At 41.1% G+C, this 7,479-nt stretch overlaps 1 long non-coding RNA gene across 1 annotated transcript; it reads right to left on the minus strand.

The window, feature by feature from the left end:
* Positions 1-3,719: 3,719 nt before the first annotated feature.
* LOC125946666 (uncharacterized) lies at positions 3,720-6,641 on the minus strand. Its single transcript, XR_007467756.1, has 2 exons — positions 6,471-6,641; positions 3,720-3,893 (listed from the first exon to the last, which is right to left on the minus strand). It is a non-coding gene; the product is annotated as an uncharacterized LOC125946666 (long non-coding RNA).
* Between the last annotated feature and the right edge of the window lie 838 nt (positions 6,642-7,479).

Here is a 7,479-nt window from a genome sequence, read left to right on the forward strand (position 1 = left end):
TTAATCCACACTTAATTTACATTGAGTAAAATGCTGATGGAATACAGATCGTCATCATCCTTGGTGTAATTATAATTATAATTATTAGGCATTTTATTGGCTGTTGGATTCCTTTAGCTAAAGCAAGGCAAGTGTTTGCTCTCCCCCCCCCCCCTAAAAATTCAACCCCCCACCCCCTGGCAGAGATTCTGGGTGCGCCACTGAGCCCAGATGTGTTCTCAGTCTGCTTCGGTAGGAGTATAGTTACTAACACAGTGAATGATCATGAATCGGTGTGTTTTTAGAAAGTGCCTTAAATATGCAGCTGTGCATAATGCTATACTCTCTTCTAGCACTGGTTTCTTGACATGTGACTTCAAAAAATGAAGTCATCTACATGACCTATTACGAGACAGAATTGTCTAAGTTATTCAAAGGAAAAATCAACCTGGTGAAAGCTTCTTGAATGTTGCTGAGCAACACATACAAGTTAGGGAATGCTTTGGAAAGCCTGTGAGCTGGCTTTAATTCAAGTTGCATGCCTCAATGAAATATTGCATTGAGAATTATTTTATGCCGGTAAGTGCACACATATTTGTGTTTATTTCTGATGTTCTTCTTCGTTAATTACTTTCTTGGTTCAGTGCATATATTTATAAAGCAAGAGATACTGCCTTGTTTTTTCTTTGCATTAGCAAATTACAATATTCGTTTAACAGCACACCTAACATAAATGAGCACACTAAACGTTGATTGGCAAGCAAAACATGTACTTGTCTTTTGAATATCCCAGCTTATGTTTTAGTGTGTGCAGTTCGAACACGATTCTTGAGAAGCACTACTTGACTGTTACAAGTATGTGATGTACAATTACTCAGCACAGCCGACAGATCCAAACTATTGCAGACTGGTACTTACCACACAATGCAAATCTAATCATGCCTCAGGATTTTTTTTTTATTTGCTTGGGTTGCCACACGGCATAACGTCAGTATGCCTCAGGATTGTAGAGGTGGATGCCGAGTACATATTAAGGAGGGGGGGGGGCTTTGGCATGAACACTGGTAAAGGAAGTATTATTTGTAGGGGTGGAAGAATATTTGAAGTTTTGGATATGAATCGAACGTTACATGCTAACTATTCGTATTCTAAAATAATCAACTATTCAGCATTTTTGATTAAATAAAACTAGCCAAATACTTTCGCAGTAACCGACTGTTAAAGTTGTTACTGTTCACCATCTGCTAACAAAGTATCCCAAATTATCACAAGTGAAACAACAAAAGTTTTCGAAGCAATGCAGAAACAGAATTGGTAATGCAAACTGTGTTTTTGATTTCATGATGGAAGGCTACATGACAACTCCTGATTTTTGAATATAGCCTATCATTTATTTTTATTGACAGTCTGAACATGTAAATTTTTTATAACCGGTGATTTTTTTCTTGCAACCTGTCCTTTTACATGTCTTTACAGCAAAATAGTCCTTCTGCAGCTTTTGTCTTCCGTTTTTTTTTTTCTGCCACAACCATTTATTTAGTACTTTTTTACAGCTAGTCATACAGCAGCTATTTATTCTTAGAACTCTTGTTTGCCACCAGGCTCTAAAGATCTTGAGAGGTGTTTGTGCAGTTTTTTAAATCACAATTAGTGAACTTGTGTTCACTAATCCTAATCTTCCCTGATAGTTAGCAGTATTTCTTCTTTTTTTTGTAGTCAGTACAAGCACGGTGCTTAATTATATCAAGATAAATAAGCCTGCTGTAAATGTATTCATCTGTATTCGACTATTCGACACTTACTATTCCCATTAGAAAAAATTTACATTTGCCAACCTCTAATTATTTGCATTGAAGTAGTGAAGAGTTTGACGAAGGCTCGTCTGGTCTGGTCGAAAGAGGCATGGTAAGTAGTTTAAACACAAATCATGAAAATGAAAAATTAGAGATGGTTCAACTGGAGCTTTGTTCACAATCATGGCTCTCAGGTAGGAGCTAAAACATTTATAACATTTTTTTGTGGTTGGCATTTGATTTTCAATTGATTATTATAATTAATTGCATTCATCTAGTCCTAAAGAAGAGGCAATGTATTTGGAGTACTACTCTGAATTTAGTTTCTATTGCCAAGTTTTTTTTATGTAACTTTATTCACCACACAGGTACAACTGATACATATTCATTCCTTCAAGGACATCACCACTAGTGGAGGGTGTTATTCTGCGCTTGCACAATTATTTTCAGAGATTTCCAGCAAATATGTAGTCCTCATAAACAGTACCTAAATAATTTTAGCCTATGTGGTTATTCATTAACCATGTTAATGGATAGTTACCTTCCGGTTAACCTCCCTGCCTTTCGCATCTCATTTATCTCTCTCTCTCTCATGTAGTCTTCATCAACTACCGACACGACGCGGCCTTGGCAAACTTGTGAGCTCACAAATTTGAGCATGCAGTAACCCCCCTCCATATTTGTCTTGATAAAGGCTTCTCCTTTGGTGCTACTCTGGATCTGCCCTGTTTCCTGTGATTACCACCATGGGCTTCAAGGCAGACAACCTCAGGAAAACGTTTCATGCACAAACGTGGCTCTTTCCCACTTTTGCTGATAAAGACGGATATTGAAAGCAAGGGTGCCATACCAGGCATGTTGGTCACAGACAGAAATGCGGGGAGGGGGGGGGGTGTTCTGAAAGTATTCATCTAGTGGACACATCCATTTCATCTGTTGCTGAAACGTTGATTGACTGGGGCACCTGTCTCCCTCTCACGTGTGCCCCAGCCCAGCCAATCAGAACTTAAGCAGCAGTTGAAATGGTTATGTCCATTTGGTTGACACTTGCAGAATACACCCCCTGTGCTCTGTCCTATCTTTCTGCCCTTCCCCATGTAATTTACTCAGTAAACTACTTGTTCATATGTTGGTTACCTTAATCAATGTTCAAATAGCTCAACGTTTAAATAGGTATGTACAAGTAAGGCACTATAAACCCAAGCAGTTAGGTTGGTGATTGCCACCATACAGACTCAACCAATGGCTTCACTGTAGCTTTCCATGGTAACTTTACTGCACTTTGAACGTAGAGAAGGTGGAATATAAAAATAGACTAGCATTTCTCTAATGTGCATCACCCCCTCCACTTTGTGTTGTTACAATCAGTATATTCAACCCAAATGAAGTCCCAACAAAAAGGAATTGTGACACTAATTTCATTTCACTGCCTCATTTTTAGAGGTGTAGCAAGATTCTTTAATTGCATTACCAGTTGTTACTCAGGTTTCAGCTATCAAGGCCTTATGGCACGTTTGGACGTTACCTGAACTGAGTAAACGGCACAGATTGCATAATTTCTCAATACATTTGCACAGCTTCCTTCACCTTTGGTTTTGAATTAAAGCCAGCATTTCTCTTGTGACCATCTTTAAAGAGCTTGCAGTAATTTATACCTAACATAAAAGATGGGTGCTTTGTAGTGCTAGCATGCTGTCCTAGAGTATATTGTTGTATGGAAAATGTGCCGACACACAAGCCCGACAAATGCCACATCAAGCATTGGTGTTTGCTACTCCACCCTGTGTTTCAATTTTACAGCATGTGCACATTTTACCTGTGCACCAGTAAAAAGGGTCCAAAGCTCTTCCTGAAAACTTTCACAAGCACTTATCACAATCAATTCCCCATATAAGTGGTTTTGCTGAAGAGAACACAGGGATACAAGCATAATTAGACACTGAGGAATGTGGGTAGGAACACTTTATTTTCAGCACACATGTTTTTTTTTTTTTTGATGAACTGCTTCTATACTGGTGAAATCTGTGCTTTTAATAAAAGTACACCATGCTGCTTCACCACTCCATGCCAACTGCAAGTATCCTGTACCAGGAAGTCAAACCAAGACGTGGGATGTTCAGTCTGTCAAAAATAAAAACGAGTTTGAAACGTTGACGTGTGAAAAGTAAAGCACACTCAAGAAAAACAGCACAAGAACAAATCCAACGAATCAGAATTACATTTGAGAGCAAACATATAGTTTCTATGGCACAGTGAAGGAACCTTATTCCTCCGACTTTTTTTTTTGTTGTTGTTGTTGTTGTGAGAAAAGATGAAAGTGGACGTGTTCTATCCCATTTTGTGTATCTTTCACCTTTTCACACACAAAAAGATGTCTTAACGTGCCCAACTGTCTTTGCATATCCATTTCTCTGCTCTCACACCATAATACCTACAGTTAAAGGTTGTAGTAATGCTTAGCTTGAATGAACCAACACCAACTATGAGCACTGTGCTACTAAACATGGCAATGTAAGTCAAGTTCAAGCACAGCACATTCATGTGCTATATACGTGTGCTCTTGATTGTAGGTAAGATAAATAAAAGGAAGGCATGTTAATAAGAATGGTCCTTGATGTGCTATGCAGAAGTGCTCTCCTATTTGGACAGAAGTTAAGCGCAACCGCAATGAACAAGAAGACAACTTATACAGCATTTCAAATCTAGGGACTCAATGTGCTGGAGATTTTTCTGAATTCATGGTAAAAAATCTAGATGCTAAAGACGACACATATATAAACAGGTCTCTGCTCAAACTGGTAATGCCATGTGTAGCTTAGTTTTACAAAATGTGCCCTACCACTGGTCTCCCAAGCTGAGGCTGCAGTCCAGTTGCAACTGCAAATCACTCAATTATGTCTAGGGCACACTTGAGCAAAATGCCGACAAAAATTACTGCACCACTGAGAATGTACCAGAGGCTTCAACAAAGCAGCTGACAGCCTGCATGGACTGGAGCAAGAGAAGCGCATTTTGGGTCTAGGTGTGCACAGCTTGCAGTTGCTCCATGGACGCTATTTAATATATTTACATATTTCACTTACTTGTTGGTTTCAGACAAGAAATATAATGTATTTTGTATCCTTTCCACTGTTAAATACTCAAACCCAGGATACCACAGGTCTGTTTCTGGCATCTGATTTCTTCTCAGAAAACTACCCCTCTAAAAAAATTTCACAGGTACTTAACCCCAACCTCTCTTGAGTAGAGCCTGGTTTTTTAACATGACAAGGTCACTAATTACACAGTGACTCCTTGCGATGTGATGTACGTAAGCACTTTAAAAGGAAAGGAAAATTTAATAGCAGTATGACAGGTACACAACAAAGCAAAGTGCCTGTTTTCACCCACGTATTCAATGTTTGCTTGTCTACTGGCGTATACCCTACAAAAATGCAACAGGCGAAGCTGACTGCACTGTTTAAATCAGGGGACAGAAATGACATGTCAAATTATCGGCCGGTGTCAGTGCTCCCTGTCATTTCAAAAGGCTTAGAGAATGTTATCTGTAAAAGAGTTGTGTCATCACCAATAGCCAACAAAAGTTGTCGAAACGTCATCCTGGCGCAAAAATGAGCTTTGTTGAGACTAGAACGTTGAGACTGGTAGGGTTCGTCGCTGGCTGAAACCCTACACTCCCGATTCGCGTGACCCCTACCCACTATCGGTATGCTTCACCGCAATACACAAACTGCGGTGATATAACAGTGGTCGAACAGGCTGGTGCAAACGTTTCGACAAGAGAGCTTGCCTTAACCAGCTTTTCTTGGCAGTTTTCATATATGTGAGTACACCTGCCAATACACTTATTACGCTCCTGGGCGCGCGTAATGTGATGGGCGAAGGCGAGTGCGCGCGTACATAGTTAAGGAACATATACATGTCCCGTGATAGCGGCCCCTTTTCACTTTTGGTATGCTTCACTGCAATAATTTTTGGGTAAGCTTCACCGCGTAACACGTCTACTGCGGCGAAGCTGACTTTAGAAAGCCGATTCATTCAACGCATCTTACGAGGCAGGTCCGCTTATCACGCTTGGCAACGTTTGAACACCACACTTACTACACTAATTTCTTTAGTTATTTTAATTGTATTGTCACCGTGATCCTGCAGCCCGCAGTAGCAGGCTGATACTGCGTCATAATCGTTCCAACTGCATCAGGACAGCGTGTAGCTGGTAAGCGTGCATGCAACAGGCACGGCGGCATTGGCTGTTGTTGGGAAACTTCCGAGACGCTCTTTCGCGCAGTAATGCCATTTGTCTTATTAAAAAGAATGCAGGTGGTGATTAAATGAAATGCAGCAAAGCTGTAGAAAAGCAGTAGCAAAGCTGTTCGACCATCTCGCGCAAAAACTGCGATTCAACACGATCTGGCGGAACAGCTCACCATGCCAGGATTTTCTTGCGTCCTCGTTTTTTCACGCATCATTCACTGAACCACACTACTGGATGGTTCTGTACACGTACTAACGATCCTGACGGAGGATCAGCTTTATAGCTTTATATGGGATGCCACGGCCCATTCCACGGGCCGGCTGCAATTTGACGCGGCCACGAGGCAAAATATGCGCGCAAGATAACTGACGGCAACACATCAAGCAGCTGACAGCCCCAACCTTTTATTACATGCATATAGAGTGGAAAAATGGATTACTTACTCTGTAAGAAGGCACGGAATACGGACCGCTTCACAACGCGACCGGCCCCGAAAAACAGCCGCCATGAAAATAAACGGACGTGACATCATTGGTTATAGCGGACGTGACGTCATGGGTCGCACCAAACGTTTTGGGCACCTTTTGTTTGCTGCGACCGGGTCGCAGGAATGCCGGCCCACCAAAAAATAGCCCATGACGCATTTCTGGCTGCTGCCAACATTTTTGCCGTTTGCAGCACATAAAAGCATGGCCTTCAAGATTTTATTTGAAGGAAAATGGGGAGGGCGGGGGGGGGGGGGGGTGCAATGTTTGAACTACGAAGTCCACGCTCCATAGAGTAGTGCTCTCTGGATTGAAACAGCAGATCTTAAAGGCTATGCTTTTGCTGGTTGGATGCAGCGGAAGCAGTTTCAATAGACGTCGGGCTTTAGACACGTAGGTGGTGTCCAAATCCACGTCCTGTAGTGTGGCGTTTTCGGGATTTGAAATGCTTGTGATGGCTGAATGCGCCGGACGCGATTTTGGTAGGCCGAAACGCGTCATAGACGTCTGATTTTGGACACCACCTATTCGAGGTTCATGTACATGCTGCAGGATATATATATATATATATATATATATATATATATATATATATATATATATATATATATATATATATATATATATAAAGCAAAAAAGATTATCCAGCGGTCACTGCACATGCATCACAATTATTAAGCTTTTTTTGCAAATCCTGCATCCTGTTAACTTTTGTGGCCAACTGTACCTATATTTTCGTGTCTAAGAAATCATGGAGGAAATTAAATTGAAAAACACGGCATTACTGTTGAAGGAGGAACGACTTTATTAAAAACACCAGTCAATGAACGTCGGGAGAGAAATACCTTGAGAGACAGCAGCAGCAAATGTCCTGCTGGACGTTGGGGTCTGGGCTGCGGAGCAAAGCCTCCCAGGATTCTAGAGTGCGCGAGCTATTAGACGGACATGTCCACACCATGTGAACCAG

This window comes from Dermacentor silvarum, chromosome 7, assembly GCF_013339745.2.
Source record: "Dermacentor silvarum isolate Dsil-2018 chromosome 7, BIME_Dsil_1.4, whole genome shotgun sequence".
Lineage (NCBI taxonomy): Eukaryota > Metazoa > Arthropoda > Arachnida > Ixodida > Ixodidae > Dermacentor > Dermacentor silvarum.